The sequence below is a fragment of the Anser cygnoides genome, chromosome 8 (assembly GCF_040182565.1).
Source record: "Anser cygnoides isolate HZ-2024a breed goose chromosome 8, Taihu_goose_T2T_genome, whole genome shotgun sequence".
Lineage (NCBI taxonomy): Eukaryota > Metazoa > Chordata > Aves > Anseriformes > Anatidae > Anser > Anser cygnoides.
In genome coordinates, this window is record NC_089880.1 from 19,039,879 (window position 1) to 19,066,068 (window position 26,190).

General features: G+C 39.2%; 1 protein-coding gene and 1 long non-coding RNA gene across 16 annotated transcripts in view; one reads left to right on the top strand and one right to left on the bottom strand.

The window, feature by feature from the left end:
- Positions 1–164: 164 nt before the first annotated feature.
- LOC106034039 (uncharacterized) lies at positions 165–20,039 on the bottom strand. 8 transcript variants are annotated; one of them, XR_010833365.1, is made up of 8 exons: positions 19,699–20,039; positions 13,213–13,333; positions 12,595–12,635; positions 11,828–11,954; positions 9,499–9,643; positions 6,555–6,659; positions 4,672–4,806; positions 3,618–3,868 (listed from the first exon to the last, which is right to left on the bottom strand). It is a non-coding gene; the product is annotated as an uncharacterized lncRNA (long non-coding RNA). The 8 variants fall into 8 exon arrangements; XR_010833364.1 differs by lacking the exon at positions 6,555–6,659 and adding an exon at positions 18,755–18,881 and having other exon boundaries at positions 19,699–20,038; XR_010833366.1 differs by lacking the exons at positions 3,618–3,868; positions 6,555–6,659 and adding an exon at positions 165–294 and having other exon boundaries at positions 19,699–20,038.
- The window catches only part of TTLL7 (tubulin tyrosine ligase like 7), a 72,131-nt gene continuing 65,583 nt past the window's right edge, over positions 19,643–26,190 (top strand). For 4 of the 8 annotated variants that reach the window (XR_010833361.1, XR_010833362.1, XM_048059159.2 and 1 more), the window contains exon 1: positions 19,652–19,780. The gene's annotated coding sequence lies outside the window, so the exon portion shown is untranslated. Of the gene's footprint in view, positions 19,781–23,519; positions 23,789–26,190 lie in introns of all 8 variants that reach the window. The other 4 variants (XM_048059158.2, XM_048059161.2, XM_048059162.2 and 1 more) reach the window with 2 other exon arrangements.

The following is a 26,190-nucleotide window of genomic DNA, read 5'->3' on the forward strand; positions in this document are numbered from 1 at the left end:
GATTTTCTCCTACATTTTCACCTTTTCACTTTCATTATCCTGATCTGTGTGATGTGGCTTGCTTCATCTGAGTATCTGTGTTTTTATGATTAAAGAAGCAGCCTCTGAAGAAACCAGGTCTTTATTGGTTTGAAGAACAGAAACAAGACAAACACAGTGAGGAAATAACCTGCAAACCACTGGGAGCAGCAATACCGCTACTGTTGAAGAGGACTGTCACATTTTGCCACAGCTGGAGTGTCTTAATTCTCTAGGCACTCACCTAGAGGTTCAGGGAGTTCCTGGTAGTTCATTCTGGCAGGGAAGAGCAAGTAGATAGCAATGGCTAGATCTGCACAACGAGAAGTTGAGCTCGGGAAAAGAAAAGGGTACTTTTGCAACTGACCATCACGATCGCTCAGACAATGACAGAATCCAAACCAAAACAAAACCTGAGGCACTGTTACATTTTGATAGATAAGCGTCTGATGATATTGTCACAGATAAAGATGTTACCCTGGTTTTAAACATTTTCCCCACTCCAGCCATCATCATTTTCATCTCAGCCAGATTGAATCTGAGTCAGCTGATTTTCATCCAGGTGCTGACAGGCATTTTGATATCCTTGAGAAGACAGCAGCAGCACTGCTAACAAATGAGATATGCTGCAGTATCTTTAACATATTCTTGGCGTTAGAGCTCATCCCTTCACTAGCAAACCATGCTGCACAGGCTCCATATGTGAGGATCCACCAAGGTCCAATAGCCATTACTACCCTCTGGGATTTGCTGGACAAGGATTGGCTGGTCAGAGCACATCTTTCTGCAAAATTCTGTATACGCGCACACAGCATGCATATATATGTGCAGCAATGCATTATGCTAGTTCTCAGATAAGCACATGCCTGGAATACACATGCAGCACTGATACATTTGCATAAATGTTTACACCCAAGCACTCTCAATCAAAAACATAACATATAACACGTCAGTGCTGTGAAACATTAAATGAACCACTTCCATGATCTCAGTATTATGTGTCTAAATGAAGATATACAGACTCAGAGCCGGACATTCTCATTCACTCTGCAGACACAACTGATGCTATCTTAATAGGTTAATATTAATGAATTAATTGCACAATTTATCAATGTTTTGTTATAGTATATATATGCGTATATATAGTTAGCATTCAAAGCATTGACTCTAATTCTAGCCCTTAGCCCTAATTCTCAATCTGCCTTACTTAACATCCTTATATAAAATCCTTTGACGCCGAAGTGCCTCATGCCACTGCTCACACAACAGTAATCTCTTCTTTAAGTTTCTTTCAACACAATTGGTTAAACAATCAAATCATGCAAATATGAAAAATGCTCTGTTCATATGTTAGAAAAACTCAGTAATGGCACAATCTAAAAATTTTAGATTTCATTTGTTTTGCTGATTTGTTTAAGATTTAAAAAAAATAGCTATGCTGCAAGAAGTTCAGCCCAGCAGTTTTAGAGCTATACACATTTAATGATGTAGTTTCAGTGACTCACAGTGGGTTTTAATCCATTTTTCTACATATTCGTTGGGTACTATTGATTAGGAATATCCTAGCAAGACCAATCTTTTTCTCTGATAAAGCCTAAAGCTCTGTAGAAGATGTATAGTTCCCTAATGAAACTTGTAGATTCAACTCTACGTAGACTCAGAACTAAAAATGAGAGGGTCATTTCAGGACAGGGAAGATAAATTTCTGGTAGATTGGAGGCTCTCACATGTGCTTTTAATGGAAATCACTTTTTCATACAGTAATTACTTCTGGAGCCACATTTCATTTCTCTCAGTAATCACACCAATTTCTAGATGAGATAGCAGCATTTCTGCAGCAACTACAATAGTTGATTTCAATACGGATTTGAAACAAATCACTACATTTAAAGCATTACACAACTTAACTTTCTTCCCTTGCATGTAAGGTGGGCCTGCATTGCAAGGGATTGGCATATAGAGTCTGACAGCTTTGTACACTCATACTGATAATTCTTACTCTGAGCATATAGGCTCTGCTCAGGTAATGGATACACACCTGCCTTAGTTGGTATTCTATTGATGTGGCTTTAGGATTGCAGCAGTGCTTGTAAATTGCACGGTTTGAACACCCGTCTTTGACTGCTTTTCCCTAAATCCCACATTCCGGCATCTCTGAATACCACTGCCAGCTTCCTTCTCTACTCCTAAACAGACTGATATATTTGGCATTTAACTCTTTGTTTTCCTTTCAGGTTGTTCCAGACTACTGGCACGTTTCCTGCTGCCAGCTAGCCCAGTGTGGGATGTTTTTCTAGCAGGTTGTTGAAGTGTCAAGAAGCATGTGTATCTCTTGGTGAATATAGAAGCTATTTTCCAAATTTTACAGCTCCTGACCCAGAAACAGGAATATTCATTGCTGCAGCATAATTTCAGATGTGCCAAGAAAATATCAGCTATGTCATGTAGATATGCTAGGGGAGAGGATGAAAGCTCAAGTACAGCAATTTCCCCTGCTCCATGCAGTAGCTGTACAGAGTGATACAGTACATCATTGTGCAGGTAAGGCCAAATCCATTGATGCCCAACTCATTGCTACTGAGACCCATCCTCACAGAGAAGAGCAAAAGAAAGGTCTTACACTGTGTTTCTACAGTATCTGAAATTACCAGCTCCTGAATCCAAATGAAACCAGAGCAACTTGATACAACAACTTGCTCTATCAATTGCCCTGAAAAATGCTCATTGATGCACTCTGACTGTGAGTCCAGGAGGAATCTGGAGCCTCAGGAAAGCATACTGCCCACCTGTGACTGTTGCAATTTTGTAAGACGTTTTAGTTCAAAGTGGGAGGCTTTTTAATTAAGAATAACTTGAGGTTCCTTCAGTGTGACTAGGTACACTTAAAGGAAGATGCTCCAAAGGAATTTTACACTTGCAGTCAACACTTTGCCACTTCCATCCTTCCCTTCTTGGTGCTAGACATTTCCCAGGATAGCCACTGGTCAGAGAAAGTATTTAAAACACAGAAGCAAAGTGTTTATATATTGTTTATATATTTTCTTACTGCTTTTAGCTATACCTGTTTCACCATAAACCTCTCAAGAGTCATAAGGTTGCAAGGTGGTGATTTATTTTCTTTTCCCTGGTGTTTTAAATATAGATTAAAAAAGGAAAGTTTGAGCTGTGCTTCTGCCTTCCTTCAGTATTGCCTCTTGACAAGATAACATTTGTCAGTTTTACTATGGATAGTAGATATATATTCATTCATTGGAGGTACTAGGTGCTGTCTTGTGATCAATGTCCTACTGATTAAACATGTTTTTTTGCAGAGATAAATTACAGACCTCCTTAATGGGTAAGTCCAGCTGCTCAGTTTTTGCCCTTTATCTTATGTGATCATTTGGGAGAAGAGGCATAGTCTCTCACTATCAGTCAAACAACACTTCTTTCAGTTGCTTATTACTGTTCTGCAGATTCTTCCATGTTTGTGGAAGACACTGCCTGCAAATTGGTGATTCAGAATGAACTACTAATAACTGTTAAGGAAAATTCTTACTGACTGACTTCTGTAACTAACTTTATGTTCCTTTTGTGTATCCTGCTGCCATCAGCTCATTTTAAAGTTTTCCTTATCCACATCAAGAGAAGACCTTAACTTTTGTACACAGGTGTCCAAACATTTTGAATCCATGATAGATTGCCTAGCCAAGAAAAGCAAGGTAGTAAAAAATATCTTGATTTGGTTCACTCTGAACGGTTGATTGTGTACAAAATATAAGAGCAGAGAAGAACACTGAAGAAGTTAATTGCATGTCTTGTTCTTGCACTTCAAGTAGTTCAGCAACATATTTGGTTTGCAGTACACGAACTATAGAAAGAGCAAAACTTAAGTAAAAATGAATGGTATAGTTGTCTAACATAGTTCCAGTCTAGTCACAAAGTTTGAATAACTCTGACTACACAATGAGTATTTCTATTCAAAATGTGTAGCTGTTTAATAAACTGTATATTAAAACATTTTCAGCACACTTGAATCTTCATTATTTGCATGCTTACTGTAATTTAGATGTGACCAATATTATACTAATGTTTGTTCTTACTGTGTATTGAGCATTGATACTCTGGATCACTTACCTTTTGCAGAATAAAAAGATTAAAACAAAAATAGTAGTGTTTTTAGATTTCTCTTTTTAGGCCTTTTCTACAGAGATCTCCAAGTTAATTACACTTGTTAATTTAAAGTACATTAAGCTATATTGAATGCCTCTGTACGTATTTTTATTCAGAATTAAAAGTGACCTAAATTCAATTTAGTTTAACTTACTTTGGAAGTGAAATAGGCTACCTTAAATGAAGGTCACTTTAATCCTAACTAAAAGAGTTCACACAAAGAGTTTATGAGGCTTGACTACTGCATCTGAAAAACATAATTTAGATTATTTCACAGTATCACCATGCAGAGAATCCCTCATTCTAGTTTAAAAGCTTATTTTTCACTTTCTAAGAGGTATTCTTATAATTTTATTTAGATAACAGAAGGGAAAATACATTAGAATCATGCCCAATTGGAGTGGATGTCAAGAAAAAAATAGTATTACTAAATAATAGAGCACAAGAAAACAGTGTTTATTGAGAGACATTAACTTTTTTTTTTTAGAAGACATCTCTTACCTGCTTTTCCTTTTCTTCTTGATGTCCCCTGTCATCACACAGTGATGTCATGCTGTGTCATCTTTTGGTATGAAGATTTATGACAAAAAACACCAAATTTTGAGCTTGTTATCACCACTTGATTTCTTTTAAGTGCTAGAATGAGTTAGAAGGAAAAAATTCTGGTCAGAACTCCAGTGCAGATATCTGTGTGCATTGTATATCAAAGACATTGACGTCTGATCATAGTTACACGATATAAGAAAAGTCTTCTAAGAGAGAACTTCTTTTACTTAGCATTACAGAAGCAGACTTAAAAATTTCTTTGTATTCATCTCAAAAACAGTGGCACCAAATTAACAAAAAAATAACTAAGCATGTTTTTTAGGATATGCTTTCACCTTCAGTACTTACATAGCCAAGTAGAAATTTGAATAGAGTCAGTGTAGACTGTGGCATTAATAGAACGGAAAGTAAAATATATTGAAAGTATGCTTTACTGAAATGATCCTGGTAAACAGAAAGCCCAAAATAAGTTCTTCTGTTGTCCAGTGTGTTCAGTGACTTTTCTGGAGCCAAGGTGCTCTAAAGGGATCCTCTTTATTTCATGATACAGTTTCAAATGCTTCTGCTTGACTGAGCATGTGTATCTGCAGAACTTCTAAGACTAGAAAAATTATGCCTCTTTCAAAATACTAAACAATTCCTAGCATCATGTATACCTTTCCTGAGTTTAATAACAATTCTTAAGCAATTTGAATATCACACAGAATTCCTTACACTTATAAACAAAGTAATATCCATATCATTAACATTTAGCTGACCTCAGAGGTATTCATATCATGGTTTATATTCACAGATTTGCTTGAAATATCAGTGATACTTCTGCTGGAGATAGAAAATTCACATTTTCATTAAGTGCTAGGTCCCAAAATTTGATCTTTTAAACTTTTTTTTTTTTGCTTCCAACCAAGTGATTTTTTTTTTTCCCCAAGCAAAACATGAGTCTTTGCCATTTCTTTCCTCTCTTTTGGTATTTAAAAAGTGTTTATGTTTTTTGTTTGCTTTGTTTTTCCAAAGATGTGATTTATAAGATACAAAGCCACCAACTTTGCTGCTGCTCAGCAAATGTTAGTCTGACTTCAAAGTGTCACTACCATTTGTGTTGATTTGCATCATATATTCTTACTGGATTATATTCACTCCTTGCTGACAACAGCTTCCAGGATCCCAATCACTTTAAATAGAGATGGGATCAGTCAGCTTTATTTATACTTTTGTAGCTATTCACATGCCAGTTCTTCTCAGATGCTACTGTTACCAGCTCTCTAGTTGTGTGGGTTTTGTTACTGTTTCTCCATGAGATTTTTGCAAGTAACTACCAGCTTCTTTTGTACATACTCTGCAAATCTTTTTACTGCTTTAGTATTATAAAATCATTTCAAGCAACCCAATAAATTAGGAATAACGACAGTTAGTATTGACATACCTAAATCCAACCTTCACTGTATTCTACTCAAGTGCCTGTCCTATAACTTGTGTCCCCCAGTCATATATCATCACTGGGTAAAGAAGTCTAGCTATGAAGCTTTTTTAATGCAGAATCAGCTCTTCAGCTGTAATATATTTAGTAGTGCTCTCTCAAAATAGAAAACCAGTCTAGGATGGCTCTCCTGGTTTATTATTTTTACCTAGAAGCATGTTTTTGAACAGAAACAATACATTTTCTGGGGAAACACAAACCCTGAATTTTACCCATTTATCTTTCTCCAAGCAGTTGATTTTCTCAGGGGGTTATAACACAGGTCCTAGAAATAATGGGATATGTATTACATTCAATTAGACGTGCATAACTACTATTTGCTCTCGTGGTTACATCATACTGTTGTTTCTTTTGCACACACCATCTTCTGCAAAGGTCCTTTGTTCATATGAGAACGGTCATCTCAGTCAGAGGTGTTAACAACATGCAGTTTGCTCATGGTTCACAATCCTGGTGCTTGAAGAGTCTGTCAAATTAATACAAGCTTTTGCTTAGCTTTCAGCTTCTCCTATTTGCTCAATTTGTGTTGTTATTCCTTGTTTATGATTTCAAGCTCTGCGTACTTTTAAAAATCTAACTTCTTTGTCTTACAATATTTTGAGCCTTGGTCACATCTAAGGTGTCAGAACACTATGCAGTCCAATGCTTTATTCAAGTACCATTTCCTCAGCATATTCTAAATTGCCTCATTTGGGGTCTACTTCTCCCAGCAATCTATTACTGTACTATTCCCTCTCCATTTTATTGCAAACCAGGGGCTAATTAGCTTTATAGAATTGGAAGGTTTTCTTAAATATAAAAATCTTCAGTAGTCCTTACCCTAAGACAGACTAATGCCATGCTTTATTATAATACCTTGTAACAGGCAAAAATATACTGAGCTAAAATTTGTCACCCCAACTGTATAAACTACAAAATACTTTCAAACCTTCAGGTTCAAAATATGTAACTTTCATACGTTTTTTTAATTATTATTTTTAATTTTTTTTTAGAATATAATACTCCTCATTTTTTGTAACAGCTTTCGAACTATCCTGTTTTGCCTGGATTGCTGAAAACTGCTAAATATGCCAAATGCATCAGCACTTGCTATTTTCAGAAGGAAAACCTTCTGGTTGACTTGCTTTTAAATAACACCTAGTGCTTCCAGATGTACATTGGAGTGTTCTTTTATTCTTTTCCAGTAGTTTCTGGTATTTCCAGAATTTGAGACTTTAAATGCTCTGATTTCTTCAGTGTCTTTCATTTCTTATTACTGCCAGTGCCATAAATGAGGAGTCATTCTAGGTTCAGATGATTACAGACATTTTTTAATCATGTGCATCATGTGCCTTTTCCTCACACTTAGGAGACAGAAAACTAAAACTCTAAGGGAACATTTATACCAGCAACCTTTCATTATGAAAAATTATAAAGAAAATTATAGTATTGCATTTATAGGCATGAATCAATTCATGCAATAAACAAACAGTAAAAGCCACTTTCCATCCAAAAAAAAAAACAGCCAAGAAACAAACTTAGAAATTTTTGAAGATCTATTTTTGGTTTGTAGATCTCCTTCTAGCTTTGTCAGACAAGTATCTATGGTGCTAGCCAAGAAGAATGTATTAATCCTCAGCAACATAAAGTGGTTGTTCCAAGTGGTTGTAATGCAAATACTGATGTAAAAGCTTTTCCCTCTCAACTCTAGAATCTAAGATGTCACTGGCAGAATGTGGTTTGATATCAGATGTTCTGTACTTTCGATAGTTGCATGACCAATCCAGCAAGAGAATATTTTCAAGCATGTTCTTTTTATCCCAGAGATCTTTGACTTCTACTTGCATTTAATCCAAGACAGATTTACAGATTTTTTTAAAACTCGATTTAACATCTGAAACTAACTCATTTTCTAATAATAGTTGACATAAATATGTTGCTCCCAGTGAACCTTTTTTAAAATCCATGTTAAAAGATTATAAACATGAAATACAGGTTTTTCACAGGAATGTGAAAGTTTGTTTGTTTTCTAAATTAGTATTAGGTATTACCATTTTAATTGTCACATATGCATGAAAGATCTCCATCCATTCTATTTTGCACAAACAGCAGATCTATTCCCAAGGAATATATGAATCAAATGTCTACATATAGAAATTAACTTACAGCACTGGAAACCAAAGAAATACTTAAACTACTTTTAAATAATTTCTGGAAAAGACAATTAATCAAGATCTAATAGAGAACATATAGCCATACAGATACCTGACCCTGTTAGGGATAACGTTGACACTTATTTATGTTATGGCCAGATGCAATATTTTAACTTGGGGTGATGCAATTTTGTGTGGATCACTTAAAACAGATACCTTTGAATATCCTCTGGATCTTTTGTCAGAGATCTAAGAAGCGTCCTTTTCCTAATGCTAAAGGCTTCAAGAGCTTTTAAAGGAGCCTTTAAATACGCTATAATATGTCTTCTCACACTCTGCCTGTACTCCTTTTTTATCCCTTTTTGTCTCCCTTCCTCTCCTTTCCCATTCCATTCAGTTCACTTACTTTTTTCCCCCCTCTGTTGTACTGCAAATTTACTTACAATGTAATTATTTTTTAATAGTTGAAAGCTACTGAAATTCAGCATCACACTTGGATGATGGTTAGCATCCCCTGCTTTGTCCAAATAATGGGGACATTAGGCCTCATTTACACTAACAGATTTGAACATAAATATGCGTGCATGTCTAAATGAGTTGGGGCCCTACCTGGTCATTATTAAAAAGGCAAACCACAGTTGAGATTTCTAATCCCTTGAGCGCACACACACGGAGGCAAAGGCCATAAAAGCCTTTGTTGAAGATAAAAGTATTTTTCCTGGAAGTCTAGAACAAAATCCTACTTCGTACTCAAAAGAAGCTTTGTAATCAGTGGCATCAGGATATTATCTGTAGTACTGGGCCTGGGTTATTCTATTTTTGCAGCTGTTCCTTCTTATAAAGCATCTTAAAGAAAACACTTCGCTTACATGCTGCCATAACATTCCACCAAAGTATTGCAGAGAAAGGAGCATAATTAGCCATATTTGTTCCATCAAGGTTAGTATAGGACAGAATCTGATTGGGTAAAAAAGACATTAGCAATGGTTCTCCTAGGCAAGTAATTTATTCCTATAATTTCTTAGGTATGCTAAGTATGATAAATGCAGGTTACTTTGTCCTTCATTTAAAAGTACTTTCTTAATGGAAGATAGGGGAGGGATATTTCTTTTCTAATCTGCTACCTGTTTCAATGGGGAGCTAAATGTTTTAAATAATGATCCTTTTACATACCAATAATACAATCATTGCCAATACTTATCAGTTGCGCAGTGCTTTTTCATCCATAAATCTCAGGTTGAGACAGACAAATGATGTCAAGGGCTTCTGGAAGTTCCAGTGCTGTTAGAGAGTGGCAGTCCCCTGGCAGCTGGGATTTCTAGGGAGGGGAGGAGAGAAAGGCTGGAAGAAGCATGGAGAAACCAGCAGAACCCCTTGTGAAGGGCATCTTAACCCTGCTGCAAGAGAGGAGAACATTGTAACCACAGTAAGGGAATAAAGTAGTGCAGAACAGAAGAGATTTTGAAAATGGTAAAGGGAGAGAATAAAGAAGCCAGAAGAACTACAGCACACGCAGAAAAAGCAGAGAACACAAAACAGATAAAATCGTTACAGAGAAGAACTTTTAGACCTTGTCTCATTCAACAGGAAAACATACTACGGTCTTTTAAGACACAAAATTGCAGGGGAGGTAACACGTTCAGCTTGGGAAGAAAGAGTGCTGCTTATGGCTAGGAGAACCTGTGCTTTTGTTATGGTCTCAGCAATGCATGAGCAGTCCAGGTTTATCCTTGGCTGTGCGGCTGCTTTGTGCACAGAGCTTTCTAGTCACTTTCCAACAGTTCCAAATAAAATAATTTGCAGACATTTGGTCTGAACAAACTGTTTTAATGTACGTTTGGACATTCAAAATGATGTCCTAACTTTGAGTAGGGCCTCCATTTTCTATCCTAGTTGATATAAAATGTCATAACCACTCAATGGAATCACTATTGCTTCTTAGACAAATCAGTCCTCCAATTTCATGGGATTTTTCCTATAAAATAAGGACATTTAAGCTACATTATCTATTGTATTCATAGAATGGTTCAGGTTGGAAGGGACCTTAAAGATCATCCAGTTCCAACCCCTCTGCCATGGGCAGGGAAAAAAATCACAGAAATATGTTCTCCCGTCTGAACCAAACCCAGACTTCATCATGATTATGTAAGGTATGGTTGTAGCAGTCTTGTTGCTTTTCTACAGAAAGTAGGTGTGAAGGAATTTAAATATGCTCCTACATCAGGCTGTGCATTTCTCCATAGGCAGGGCACTCTGAAGTTCGTTGTCTTTCTGCGATTTGGATAGTACAGCACAAACAAGATAGGCCCCTTTAAATGTCTCTGGTTTATCTGGTTGCTTAGGACAACCCCTGTAAACATCAGAAAAAAAGCTGGGGACCTTGAGGAAATAAATAGGTCATTTTGGAACAGCCAAACTCTGTATCTGTACCTGTATGAGGAGACAGTCTCTGTAAAAATATATATTGCACACTTCTCTTGGAACATTTTATACTTTTAGTCTGTACTTGTTTTATTTTCTGATATATAGCAAAAATAAATATTTTCTGACAGCTTTTCCTCTCATTTTCTACATTGCTTGTGATAAATATTTATTGATTTAATACTTACATATACATATATAATGAAATGAGATTATAAAGAAAACTAACTATACAGAAATGAAAACTCTGCTTCTCATTTTAATTTGACAGCATGTTTTTGTTTTTGAGGTAGCAGCTTTAGAAAGGTGAAGAGCCTGTCAGAAAGCTGATTAAAAATAGTTCTGGGAAAATTAAAGTGTTACTCTTTCCAATATTGCTATATCTAATTGGCAACTAAATAGAGGGGTTAAGTATTAGCTAGATGGTAGGTATTTCCAAGCTTACCCTTACTGATAAGAACCTTGTGTGCTGTTTCAACCTTACACGCGGTTCCATAAAGTTAAATAAAGCCAGCCTGACAATTGTGTCCCTGATATTTTGGAACTCAAGGTTTTTGTTTATTTATTTATTTTTCCAGATGATACTTTAGAAGTGAGATTTAAGTTTTATCTAGTTTGTGTCCTCTCCTGGCCTTCACTACTACTACTTTACTACAAAGAGTTGCTTCAGAAAATGATTATTACTGCTCTACAGTATTACACTTCTATTCTGGATTTAAAGTGCAGTATTTTTTCAGTGTATGTACCCCTTTCATTGTTGTCTGCAAAATAATTGTTATCTGTGAGAGACAGATAGACAAGTGAGCTTGGTCATACATGAACAAGTTAATTTTGAACTCTATATTATGCCTTAAATTAAGAAAGAAATCTCCATTTACTTCTTGTGAATGTTGTAGCTCTCTACCTGGTACTTGGTATAAAAATACACCCCAAACTAGCTTATGGAAAACCCATGACAGTGTCATTATCTCATGTATAAAGCCTATGTTTTTGTGATTAGATAATGAAGAGTCTTAAGCAATAAAGTTATTAAATAAGAGTTAAATAAGAATTAAATATTTCATTTGTGAGGTTCAGTTACCTTAAGAGTTTTTGGTTGAATGCTAGGAACGTCACTCTTCCTTTCCTTTTTGTGAGAGAGAAGAAGGAAATTAAAGAGTTTCTTGTTCAAGTAATCCAAGTTCATATTGTTTTAAGTTTCATGTAGTCTTTAAGTGAGGACAGAATAAAAGGAAAATATAAGTGAGGAAAAAAAAGAGCAAAACTATTTAAATCTTCCACAACTGTCAGAGTTTTAAATGGTAAAAATCTTATCAAGTTTCCATCGTCCTGCTAATTTTGGTGTGCTTTTTACAAAACAAAGTTATTCTGAGTCAACATTTCTCTTCCACCTACTTTATTGCAATAGACATTTAGTCTGATATAGAAGTAGGATGGGACTTGGAGAGTAGCAAACCCACAGTCTGCCACTACCTGCTTCAAATTATCATCTGAAAAAAACCTTTCCTTTTTAAGTAAAAACACAGTCCTTTAAAGGAATTAGGACTGTTATTAAATTGTCTTTTCAACATTTCAACATTTTGAACCCTATTCATTTTAAAAGAATAAAGCATCTTTCATGATGATGCAAGTTCCCCCCCCCCCCCCAAAGGAATCCACATTAAACATAATAAAATCATTTCATAGCATATTGTTCCTCAAGTCCTCAGTTCATATATCTCAGTTTATTATATAACCTCTGTTAATAAATCCTTTTAGTGAGTATTTTACAATACAGGTAAATTCAAAGCTTCTAAAAGTAATAGAACAAAACCAAGTAAACATTGCTCAGCTTATAGAAAATATTACCTTAGCTCTCCTATGAGCTGACTCCTATGCTGCTTATCTTTCTAGAAACAGAAATTTTTATTATAAATACCAAGCAAGATTCAACTGAAAAGATTAAGCAAACAAAATTGTGTTGTTATATGGAAAGGTTCCCTCTGTTCAACAGATCAAATTAAATTTCACATACCCATCTATACAAACATAGATAAAACTCATATAAGACATACAATACAAAAACACATTATGAAAGGTAATACAAAATGGAAAATCTTACATGCTATTGCAGAGCTTCAAAGGAAAGATACCCACAAATCCTCCTTGCTATGAAAATTACTGTATCAGGCTACAGAGGACACTAATAAGCCTTAGTGGCTCTGATCTGCCCCACCTGGAGGCTCCCCCACACCCTTCAGAGCTCTATTTATTCTGCCCTGAGCTTTCAGCCTCCTACTTAGGCTATGCTAGAGGAATGCTGGTATCTTGCATGGGCCTAGCCTAGGTGTAAAGCTGTTGTGTACTAGCTGTATCTCTAGGGTGGCTTCCTAGCTTGGCTTTGTACCTGTCTCATCACCACAATATTGCCTTATGATATGGGCTGTTGTTTGGTTCCAGCTGTTGTCTCAGGTCTGTTCTGCTTACCTTGCTCAGATAATATGAGATGGGTTGCTGAGGCTCTTGTTCTGTGGTAGGGGGATCTCTCTTGTCTTGTGCTCCCGTAATGAGCAGTCATACTCTTGCTGCCTCCTAGTATGTTGTATTTCTGTAATATAAATTTGAACTTTCTTAAGCTCATGTAATTTACAGAAGATTCAGAGTACTGCCCACAGCCCAGATGCAATGAGAACTGCCATTCAGTACTGTTTCTTGCATGAAGACCTGTCCCATGTAAACAGACAGTTGTTCTGTTTTACTTGCTGTACAGTACAAATTCAGCCTTGGTAGGGTTTTACCATATGTTGCTAAAGAGGTTACTGTGATTCTAACCTTAACTATTCCTATAAATGCAGATTGCTAGACCTTGACCCCCAGTATATGTCTTTCTACTTTTTTCTCCAAAAATATTTTGCTGCTTTTATTACCCCTATGTCCTCTGCTGCAACATCCTAATTTGAACGGGTGAGAGGCAGTGCATGATGCGTTCAGGGTGCCCACCTGGCCAGGCTAAGAGGCATTTGAGGAAACCAAATTGCAGTGCAGAGGCACCCGAGCATCTGACCCTGTGCATAAATAAGCTCTGACAAATCAGAATTCAGTGTGTGTAGTTTAGATGGCATTGCATCATGCAGCACAGTGCACCTTGTGGTATGGACATTAAGAAAAATTTTTCACTGTTCATGAAACTTCTCCATCTTACTACACTGGAGAAGGTAGTATTGATTCTGCTGTCACTTCACTGTGCTGCTTTCTTTCAAGTCTAGTAATGAAATGACTTTGAGTTCAGAAATGCTTTATCCTCTCTTCCATGTACCGCATGGTTACAGACACATCTAGCGTTCTTTTTAGCAAGAGAACAATAGTATTTATATTATGTAGGTGGAAAAAAACAACATACCAGTAAATACTTAAAAGGATTCTGTAGTCCTGTCATAGTCATTAGAAGATGCTTGTCACCCTTGCAAAATTTTACAGCTGGGGAAAGCATTTTGCTTGTATTTAACAACCCCAGAACTGATCTATTCATGCAGCTAGAAACTGCTTTGAGATACAATGGTAGACCCATGGAAAGAAGTTTTTGTATCATCTAGGATTTACAAAATCTTAACTTTTGAGGACTTTTTTGTGTGCAAACAGTGAAGAATGAACATGTTTCAATGTTTTAATGGTGCATATTAATGAAATTCCAGCTTCAAATTAATGCTCTGTCTACAGCTATATTATATTTAAATATCAAAACTACAATAGCCACTTTTATAAGAAAACTATGTATTTCTGAGGTATAGGATTCTTCAGGGTTTAGTTCATGTGAAAACTTGTATCTGGACCTGCAAATTCAGAAAGATATAGATACTGCTGTATCAATACTATACAGGATACAAATTCTGGAGATACTACTTATAAAGTAAAATCATGGGATTTTTAAACTATTAAGAAACATGACAAGGATATAAATTAATACTCTATGCTAATTTTTGTAACACAGTCTATGACATCTAATCAGTTGAGCACATGAATGGGATCTGGGAGGACTTGTGTACTTTGTTCTGCCAGAAACTCCAAAGGTCATGTTCCAAGCAAAGCATGAAGTAAATTTGCTAAATGCTGAAAACAGATTTTCTCAACCTTGTACGTATTTCAGATCTTTATCTACTGTGTGGCTTGCAACATAAATTCATTGCTGATGTGACATTGAACCAATAGCACTGGGGGAAAAAAATTTGAATCTGTATTTTAATGGAGATGCGTAATATTTACCTGCTAGCATTGAGAGTAATGATTGTACAGGATTGTCAAGTGAATGAAAGACTGTCCTGCCTAGGACAACCTTTTCACACAAACTTTAATACTGTATGTAAAAGGATTTATTTCTCTTCTTCACAACCCAAAATTAAACTAACAGTGTATCAAGAGACCTTAATAATGAAAATAAGTGCAAAGTTTGAGATGTCCATAATTGAAAGAAAAGACCTAGAACCTCTCTAGGTCAAAAAGCTTAGATACCAACATAGAGACCAATTGTCTTTACTAAAAATTGTTAAGGTGGTAGAAATGCAATATCACACAAAGTAGTTGTCACATTGCAATACACCAAACCAATGAACTGATCCCTTCGGACACAATTTCAATGAACCTGTATGAAACAGCTTTCAGTTACACTTGGTAAGATGATGATTGTTTGAAGAGTCTGAGAACTTTTATGCTATAGAAGGGCACACTAACTACATCCAAAATACTACAGCTTTATTGGTGCAGAAATTTTTCTCCATTTCCATTTTTCTTCTCAGTGATTCCTGACCATACTGCTTAAGTAATGGTTTATTTCCCATGTCCGACTGAAAAGGACAAGCTGCTCACGCATCTACTTGGGCCTGCAGGCTAGCAATACCATAGATAGCCTTTGATAATATTGTATGATCTTATCCCAGTTTGTGAATATTTATGAAAACTATCTCCTGATTTACGACATCAGCTTAGTTGACCAACAGATATAAATTCCTCGCTTTCCTTCAATACGAATCATTTGGTTTTACAACTCCCATGCAGTGGAAATTTTTTACTGGATGATGGCTGCTCAGCATAAAGAAATGTCTTTCCAAACTGCTTAAGTTATGAGACTCCCTTTTTCTTAGGGCAGACAACAGATAGGAATTTGACAAGGTTACTTGAAAAAGTACCTCCAAGCTTTGATTACTAAACAGATAAAGACACACTGAAATGATATCTTTTGTGGCTAAAAATAAAGTGCTCATGTCTTAAAGCCGTTTAAAACCATGCCTGAACTAAAGGGGCCCCATTAAGTTTGTGTAATTGACTGCAGTCTGCGGATGCCCTTGGTACTATGGTATCTGCTTACATCAGTACTGAATTTCACCCAGAGCGTGTCTGGAGTGATGAGGACTATAAAAAGTTATTGTATGAAATACTGTGTTATGTCAATATTATACTGCTACAGCTTGTAAATTCGCATTGATCTGTATAATAAAATATGTTTACAGCGGCAATGAACTCAATCAGACACATGGCACATGTTTGGTGATGTATGGTTTAAAAAGCCATCTTGCTGGGCATTTGATTTCCAGGAGATAATCCCAGACAGCACTCTGAAGATTAGAGCGACGGGAGATAAGAAGCTGTGACAGGCTGGCAGTGTCTGCCTGAACTCCATGACCTATTAGCAGGTGTTGGTGCTGCTGGGAAATTGTTGCATGGATTTTAACACACCAAGCAGATGGCTTATTATAAAAGAAATGGGTGCTGCTCTTCAAAGCAAAAAATATGAATGGGCTGAGGAGTCTTGCAGACAGAATCCTAAGGGAATATAAAGTGTAGGATGAGAGCTTGAGCTGAACCTTGTTTTTTGACTGATAATGCTTTTTTTGGAGTCAGACTCTAGGACACAGGTGATTTTTGACTGCGCAGACTGTTTGGATATAGTTTTATAGCAAGCTGGAAAATGCACCTGTTCAGAAAAGCATAATTAACTACTTACTAAATGTATTCAGAGAGGAATGTTGTGCAAACAGAAGAAAACGCTTGGAATTAATAAATTTCTTATTGTACATCCACATGCTGGATTTGTTTCAAAGCTTTTGAACTTCATGATTGTTATCTCAAATGGTTTGAAATTCTGCCTTTCTGGTATTCCACTGCACAAACAACTGCACGAAGATAAAACCTGGTCCAACTGCAGAGGCAAAATGCAACTTCCAGTTTTCTGGGTCATATCAGATTGTGCATCCCACTGCACCTCCATAAGGTGATGGTTGAGTGGACAGGAGAAATGTTTTCATTTCAAAGCCTATTTTGTCACTGCTCAAACACAAGTAGTCTTTGAAGTACTTAATTATCCCCTGTGTAATTTGAAGAAATATTGACTGACTTTGACATGGTTTATAAATATTCAGCATCACAGTGCTGATAATTATTCAGGGAGTAAGTTACCAGTAACCAGAAAGGTAAAATAGAAATGGTGTTCAAACAGTCTTCTCCTAAGAAATAGGATTGATCTGACTGCCTCACACTTTAAGGCCATAAAAGTACCCACTATTCCTGTGTGGAACTGTAGAAAAGCAAATTTAATAGAAATATGTAGATTTCTGATGGCACATTCATTCCTGGTCTCTAGGGTTTTTCCGTCTTTGTCTGTTTCTTTGTGAAATTCATCAGATGATCTTCATGCCCTAAAAGATATTTCTTTCTGTTACTTCTACTTACAATAATCATCTAGGCACACATTATCTTGAGGGCATCAGTGTTCAGACTGGCTCAATATTCAAACTAAAACTCGATTTAATGATCCTAATCAAGCATCTGGGTATTTAATACCCAGTTGCAATTTCTTACTAAATTGTTAGCTCTAACACTTCAACTTGGGGCAGTGAGTAGCACTTACTTTGAGCTATTCAAAATGCAGGTCACATTAAAAAAAGAAAAAGTAAATCTGATCTGCTTCTGGGAAACAACAGCTAAAAGCACATTTTGGAAGAGATTAATGCCTGCTGCCTCCCAGTAATGGAGATGAGAAAAAGCATTTGTGTGGTCAGACTCCAGTCTTTTCTGGGAGGCTGTGCCACAGACTGCGATTTCCCAGCTGAGACCAGCATCCATTTGTAGCAGTCCTCCTTGGCAGAGCAGAAGCATTAGCTGCACCTTGGAAGTGAGGCTGCCGGAAAATGTCTCCTGGGAGCAGAGCAGGGAGGGGGCACGGTGATATTTTCAGGCTCCAGTTTTGCCTGGGAACTATAAACCAGCAGCTGGGCACAATCTCTCGTCAGAAAGTCCCCTTTGTGATTTGCCACTCTCCCTGCTTACATAACGTGCTTCAGTTCAGCACGGGGGCATGCCTCAGGCTTTGGGCTATAGGTTTAGGGTACAGAAGGGGGGCATACAGCTAAAAACAAATACAGGATCTAATGTAGGCCCACAGCAAGCTCTGACCTGGAGATTACATGCAATGCATGTCAACCTTTTAAATCGTTTCATCTGCAGTCGATGGCATAATTCCAAGTGACTCTAACGGAAAGAAAATCAGACCTTTCCCTACAAGCATCCTGTAGCACAGCTGTGAGAAAAATAAAGAATGCTTACGCGGGGACAGACCTGGATCATGTTGCCTCTGCTTTGGCACGTGATTTTTCATTAAAATTTAGGTCTGTTCCTACAAACACTAACCTACATAAGCTAGCACGTGAATTTCAATGAGATTATGTATTTGTGGACAAATTATACCTCTGCTTCTATTTTTTTGACAAGCGTAACCAAGGTTTGAGCAGTAAAGAAATGATAATTTCTGCATATCTGTAAAAACCACAATGTAAACTGTAAGGAAAACCAATTAAAAATAACATGTCTGTGAAAAGTATGAATTTCTTCAGGTTTACAGGCTATGCATCTGTACTGCACAGGAAAAGTCTCCCGTCTCTTTTGTATCCCTGAAGGATTCCTCGTGGGGCTTTCTGTCCTTAACAGCCAGCCTGGCGTCTGCAAGACCCCCCAGCCTGTTCCTATTAAACTAGCAGCTTACCTTGCAGGATGTTAAAGCAGGAGGAAAAAAAACATACACTGCTGACCGACTCACAATCACATTTTCAACCAACTTTACGTGCTTCGCATCATTTTAGCGGGTTTCAAATTGTCATCTTTCTTCGGTGCTAGGTGTTAAAAAATATTAAAAATCTTTATTTGATGAATGCTTCTCCTTTTTTTTTTTTATTTTTCTGCTGAACCATTTATGTCATTAAGTCACGCGTCTTATGCTAGGATGCAAAACATTGTAGAAAAAGCCTGAAAGGGCTCTCTCGGAGTTGCCTACAGCACGCAGAGGTTTAAACACTGGTTATAAGACCAAAGGGGAAGGGGAAAAAAAAAATATTGAAAATTGACGGAAATCAGCACAGATCCAGGGATTACAGCGGCGGCCCGAGCTGTCGCCCGCGGTACCGTGAGCACCCGGAGCCTCCTCCAACGCTGCCCGGCACCGGGGCAGGGCTCGGGAGCACCCCGGCTGCCGGGGTCAGCCCCGGGGAGGGCCGAGGCCGGCGGTAAGGGCGGCTCTGAGGGGAGGAGCGGGAGGACGGCAACCCGGCAGCGGCGGCCCCGTCCCCGCCTGAGGCGCGGCGGCTGCGTCCCGCTCGCGTTCCCGGGCAGGGACACGGCGTGGGCCGCTCCCACTGCCGGCCGCGGCGGGGGAGGCAGAGGGAGACCGGCGGCTCCGAGGGGCTGGTCCCGGTCCCGGTGCCGCCTCACCCCGCGCCGGGTACACCGCGCGGCTCGGTGCGGTCACGTCCCCGTGTGGGCGGGCTCGGCCTCCTCGGCGCCGCCCGGCCGGCCGCCGGCGGTGTCCCCCGCGCAGGGAATGGTTTGTTCCTGCCTCCCAGCCCTACGCTCCCGCTCCTCCTCCCGCTAGTGCCCGGCTCGGCGGGCGGAGGAGCGGGACTCGCTGCCCGGGGGGGCTCCGCCGCACCTCACCTCGCCGCACCGCCCCTCACATCACCGCGCCGCCCGTGAGGCGCCCCCCGAGAGGAGCGCGGTGCCGGGGCCGCCCCGCCAGGTAACGGTGAGGGGAGCGGCGGGGCGCCTGCATCCCCCCCTCCGCCCGTGCCGCCCCTGCCGGCGGCCGTTTAACCGCCGTCTCCCCTCAGCCCCCTGCCCGCCGGCAGCCGGGGGGGCTCCGCCGACAGCCGGGCTGCTGTCCCCGGGGAGAGGCGGCGGAGCGGGGCGGCTGCCCGCCGTGATTCAGCATCGCCGCCTGCGCTGGAGGATGAGGAAGAGGAGGAGGAGGGCGGCGGGGAAGGAACGGGGGGGCGGGGGGGAACGGGCGTCAGGGGCGAGAGCATGGCTGGGGGGGACCGGGGAGCGAGCAGCGAAACGGGGGGTGTGCCCTTGGGGGTTGTGCCCTCGGGGTTTGCATCCGCAGTCCGGCATCTCTAGCGAGGGGCTGGCCGGCTGGGGCCAAATGGTACCAAACGGTACCGAAAATCTGCCGGCAGAGGTGCCCGGTGGAGGCTAGATGTAGGGCAAGCTGGAGCTCTGGCGATGTCAGTCTCCTCGTCCTGTGCTCGCTGCTGGTGGCTGAAGGCCCGTGCTGGGTCAGTTTCTACATTTGAAGCCTCACAGAACTGTGAGCAAAAGGGGAGGCGGTTGATGCTGCATTTGGACGTGTTGCTGAGCTCAAAAACCGGTGTAGGGTCTCAGGGTCTCTCTGATCACGCTTGTGCCTTTCTTATGTATTTGCAGTTTGACTACCGAAATCCGAATGTATTGCTTCTCAAAAATACCCAAACCAGCCATGCGAAAAATAGCTGATAGAGTATTCCTTTCTGCCCCAAACCTTAACTGATTGTTAGCACCTGCAGGTGCTGCATAGCCAGCTAACACTCACAGAAATCTCACTGGCTGTTCTCGCAACCGAAAGATGAGAAGTACTTTTGTGTGCGGGAATTGGTTGTCACCCAAATTCTGTAACGTTACCTCAAAATCTACAGAGTGGTTTGGCATCAATAGTTTTTGCCCCCGTTTCAAGTACAAGGATGTAATTTTTCATCCTAGAAATCCTATTTCCCAGAATAGAAAAATATGAATAGAATACCTATCAGTATTACTTTGAACAAAAGTATGACAGAAGCAGTTGTAGTGCCAGGGGTTTTTCCTGTGTGGTGAGCAAACATACCATCTATGCTAGTAGAAGAAGCTATTAATTTTGAAGCCAGATTCTCTGAAGACAAATGCTGTAATGTTTCAGGAAATGATGTGAGCTGCCTCACATATAGTATGGGAATTCTTCCTTGAGGAAGGATTTTTTTTTTTTACCTGTAGGTATCAGTGATATTTTGCAAGAAAGTCTAGTCAGTTTTTTTGCTTGCTCCTTTTTGAAAGATGCCCCCTTTCTATATTTCTGATAGTCTGGGTACATGCCACGTGCTTCCAAAGAGGTCTACCCATCAGTTTGGAAGTGTTAAAGAGGCCAGGATATCAGACCCATCAGCAGCTATTTGGTAATTATACTGGCAAGTGAGGAACCATTTCAGTAGTCCGCGGCTCAGGTTTGCAATTAACTAATGGTTTGTTCCCCATCTCTTCCAAAGTGACCAGTGTTAAATGGGCAGCATAGATTAGGTTGTGGACAAGTCTGAAGAACTGGGATGTGAATTGTTCAATAAGCAGTTGGACAATAAACAATCTTGAAATCTTTTTGTATAAATATGATTTCTTCTAAGATCTTTTTCATGCTGTATATTTATAATGAAAGCCATAAATATTTATTTTGAATATGAAATGTGGCATACTTATGCTGCCCGCTGAAAGTGCCTGCTTTGAGCTGCCAGCACCAAGAAAGACTGAAGCATGATTTCTTGGTTTAAATCATCTCCATCTGTGGGTATTTATTATATGGTTTAAAAATGTCTGCAGCATACATATGGCAAATGAGTCATTTTTTGTACTTCCATGCTTTCTGATGTTCTGTTTTTTAATTTTTTTCCCATTATAATGTTGTATTAATAGATTCTTTTATATGTATGCATTCATACAGATTAAGAACGTGTTGTTAAAGGATGGAAATCCTTAGAAAACCAAGAAAATTGAAATGAAATCTTGATGTCTGAAAAAGAGAAATTAATGATAGCATTTCCCCAGCTACCTTGTATCTACTTGCGTAAAACTTCTGTCTTGTCTTCAAAAATGGGTGTGACAACGTGTTGCAATGTGAACCACTAATGTTTTTTGATTTTGTGCTACAATTTTATTGGTGTAAAGAAAAAATATTGACATCAACAATGCTTATTTTCCGTGTCTTCAAGTTTCTGCAGACCTTCAGAATATTTGGAGAGTTATCACTGCCCTGAAGTATTGTGACTTTTGGGCCAATCCTAAATCATAAAAGCACTAAAATCATATTGATAGGCTTTATATCACTCCATAAAGAAAAAAACGAGTGCTTGTCAGTCTTTTGCTTTTTTCGTGAAGTATTTCCATCATCCAGAGTTGACACAGAGGCTCTATAATGGTCTGAGGGGGAGGGATTAATCTTTTCCTGAAAGAGGGCAAGAGTCTGTGTGAAGATAGTGGGAGTTCATTTTATTTGGAAAGTTGCATACAAACTGTCAATGTTCAGAAAATTCATTGCAAGTACCACAGCATATTTTTCAGACGATATTATCTGGATTTTGGTTTTCCCTTATGAACTTCAGAATATCTGGCAGGAGGTTCACTTTTATTTTCCATACACCTCAGAAGTTAATTGGGGCTGTTTGACTTCCAGCAGTAGGATTTAAATTGGGCCTTATTAATTAGGAGGAAGCTCTTTAGAGCTCCATTAATGCTCAACTAAAACCTTGCCAGAATGGTAATTCACAGCTATTCCTTTCGCAGACATTATGAGCTGCCTTTAAAGTTTACTGGAACCTTTTTAACATTAATATTTAAAATATTAATGTATTTTAGATTTAGAACTGAATTCATTGATCTTGACTACACTGGTGGGTAAGAGAAGCATCTGTAACTGAGAGTGGATGTGGGAGGAAAAACCTGTGACATGCTGAAGTGGTCAGCCTTTGTGTTGGTTGGATATTTGAGCAAATCTGTGTTCCACAGTAGTTACCCTTCTTAGAACTGGAACCTTTTCAAGACGAGGAGGCTTCATGCTGCCTTGCTCTACTGGATACTCTTCTTTGTGGTGGTAGTTGTAGGAATCCTCAGCCTCTGTAGGGCCTAAAGTGTTTGATATTTTGCCTGTTCCCGAAGTTATTGCTTGCAAAAGAGTTTCCATTGCCTTCTGTGTTCATACAGCTATACAAAGGCGTATACAAACTGCCATATTAATTTATGCATTTATAGATGCTTTTGCTCTTGCCTTGAATTCCATATACCAGGAAACAAGGTCTTGCATAATAGAATAATTTCTTGGTTTTGCATTTTAAATGATTAAATAAAGTGGGCATAGTAGTCCTTGCCTTCAGTATCAGTTTTAGTCTGAATATGGTATGTCCAAAATGAAGATGCACATATATAGTTGTAACGTTTCTTTTCATGTGCTAAAGGTATAAGTTTCATTAGTTTAAAATGTTAAAAACAGGTATTCCTTTAAAAAAAAAAAAAAAGCATTGCTTCAAAGGTAATATTTCAGAATATATTCACACGTTTCTTATGATCAGCATTCACCTCTGGGAACAAGGAAACAGTGCTCTTAATGGTGAACGCCAGTTAACAATAATAATGAAAGAAATACAAAAGAAAGTTCCTTTCTGATTTAGGACTTTTTTTTTTTCTTTATTTTCTTTCTGTGGATTAAGTGGCATGGCAACTCCCACTTATGTTTGAATTTGGTCTTGGAAGGATTCCAGAAAGAAGCCTCATATGTACCTCTGCTCAAATGCACTTTGGATGGTTGTATTACTGTTAATTGATAGAAAAACTGATGCCTAAAAGGATGAAGTGCTTTATGCTGCAATTTAGAAGCCCCTTCTGGCCAGCAGGACTCACAGAGAGAACCAACAGTCACTTTTAAGAAGAGAGAAAAACTAAACACACTTCTCATCTATAATAAATGCTACAGAAAGAAGTAAGTGGGGTGTGGGCTTCGGAGTTAGATGCAGCTATGTGTTGACAAGTTTATTTTCATCCTTGCTTAGTAGCAAAATGCTAAATATATTCTTCTTTAGTTACATTAAAGCATGTTTCCTTCCAACTCTGTCCTTCGGATGACACATGTTTGTTTTATTTTTAGCACTTGAAAACCAGCACAGTAATATCCCTATAGGGTGCAGTGAAGGCATTGGAGTATAGCATGAGAAAATGGAATCAGATGCTTAATACTGAATTTATGCAGTTGAAAAGGTGAAAATCTAGATCCTAGTGATGAACACAAAATAAAAGGTGGACTGGCAGGGCAGAAGATTGTGAGATTTGTCGGGGAAATTGTGCTTATTTACCTGCTCAGACTGGACTTCTGAAAAATACATGGGAGAGCTATGTAATGGGAGTCTCTGTGTTTTCTTGGATTTTTGTGGGAGGTTGTCATGTATTTAGTGTTCATTGAATGTGAAATTTCTGTGAATTTGTTGTATTGTTTTATCCTTCCAAGCTTTTCTGGGCTGGGGGGTGGTGCTGTTCTAAAGCGCATGATATTAATTTTTGATGGAAGAGGTCTGAAAAATATGCAACTTATTCACCTGGAAAAAACACCCTTCCTAATAACGTTTTATATCGTGTGGCTTTTTAGAGGAAAATAATATTATTGTAACTTTTTATCTTTCAGTTAACTGAAGTCTTTGAAAGACTATAAAACACTAGCAAGTATTGACAATTAGGCATTAATTTGAATAAAAGATTTTCTTGAAAAATCAAAAAGAGTGATCTGAGAACATGACTTAGTTTGGTACGTTTTGTACCATTTTAAAAATGGAAGCATATGCTGAAAAGAAGATTTCTAAGGATGGATAGGATGTGTTCAGTGAGTAAAATAAGGCGTTACTGCATGAAGGAACAGGAGTCAGTGCTATTTTTGGACTGTTGCAAGGACTTTATAAGAGTCAAACATCTTGTAGATGCTGCTTTACATCAGTATCCTACAAGTAAAGAAATGGAAGAAAAATAAAGGAACAATACAGAGCTGGATTTAAAAATTTGGACAGTGGTTGAGAAATGATCCAGTTAATGACCTCAAGCAGGTACTGAAACCCTGTGTGTTACTTTCTACTGTTGCCTCCTGAGCTGAAGAGAAAATGAAAGGGCCTTACAGCCTTTTTGCCAAAAATAGCATTTATGAATACAAAAACATACAGAAAGCAAGTCTTTGGTATTTTCTGGGAAAATGTAATAAAATTTATCAGAAATGAAAATAAAAGAAGATACATTCTCATGAGTGGGTGGGAATGTCTGCTGCAGATAGCCAGCACACTATTTAGTTTCATCGATAAAGAAGATTCAAATTCCAGTCAGTCATGGGCATGCATAGATAATGCTGCTCCGGCTACTGGCAGATGACAGATCAATAGTCCAGCTGAGGCAGGCTGTCTGCAACAGTTTGATGGAAGAAAACGCGGACTGTGACAATATGTGGAGCTACCGGGAGAAGTTCTCTGTGTGAAGAAACTTCAGAAATACTGCCAAAGAGGAAACTTGATTGTTAGAGCCCCGAGGGTGCTCGGACAAGTCCTGCCTGGATCCTCCTGCTTTGTCCCTACCCGTGGATCTAGGGATACTGTACCAGCTTAGGCCAAGGCTTCAGCTGCTCTCTGAGGTACGTCACAGGAGTGCTGGTCTCCAGCTCAGCCACAGCCATGCCCACGGCCCCCTTGATCTGGACCCTGGGTCACGGGCTGACTTCCCAGCTCCACCTCAGACCTGCCGTGTCACCAGGGACCTGCCCAGTGACACTGCGCTGTGTCTGACTGTGGTTACTGTCCTCGCACGTGGTGCTGCCCTTGACCTGTTGATCGACTTCACACCTTGATCACAGATCTGCTTCATCACCACAAACTTGTCTGTAGGTCTGACTCCTGACTGAAGCAGGCTCCGATTCCTGGGGCTCACCTCCTCACCTGGCTTGGGTACCGGAGGTGGCCCTGGCTGACAAGGTTCCTGCCCCCCTGGCCTTTTATTGCACTTGGTTCCTGGTCCATCATTTTTCAGGGAGTAACTGTCCCCTGCCACTCCCTGACTCTGAGGTTTTTTATCAGGTGTTCTGGCGGTGAAACAGAAATAGTTTGAGAAAAGTACGGAGTTTTAGCACATAGGTTCACTGGAGACTGGGTTTTGACCAGCTTCTGCAAGCAAAAGCTTATGGAGTCTGTGATCAACGGGAGCTTTCCTGAGGAAAAGAGGCTGCCTGGAGACAGGGCTGGAAAGCTGAATAGCAGTCATCCTACCGAATGGAGAACGGTTGTCAGAGCTAAGTGGGCAGGGATGTGGAGGCTGGATCATATTAGCTCTATGCAAAGCCACCAGAATGTGTCACAAAGC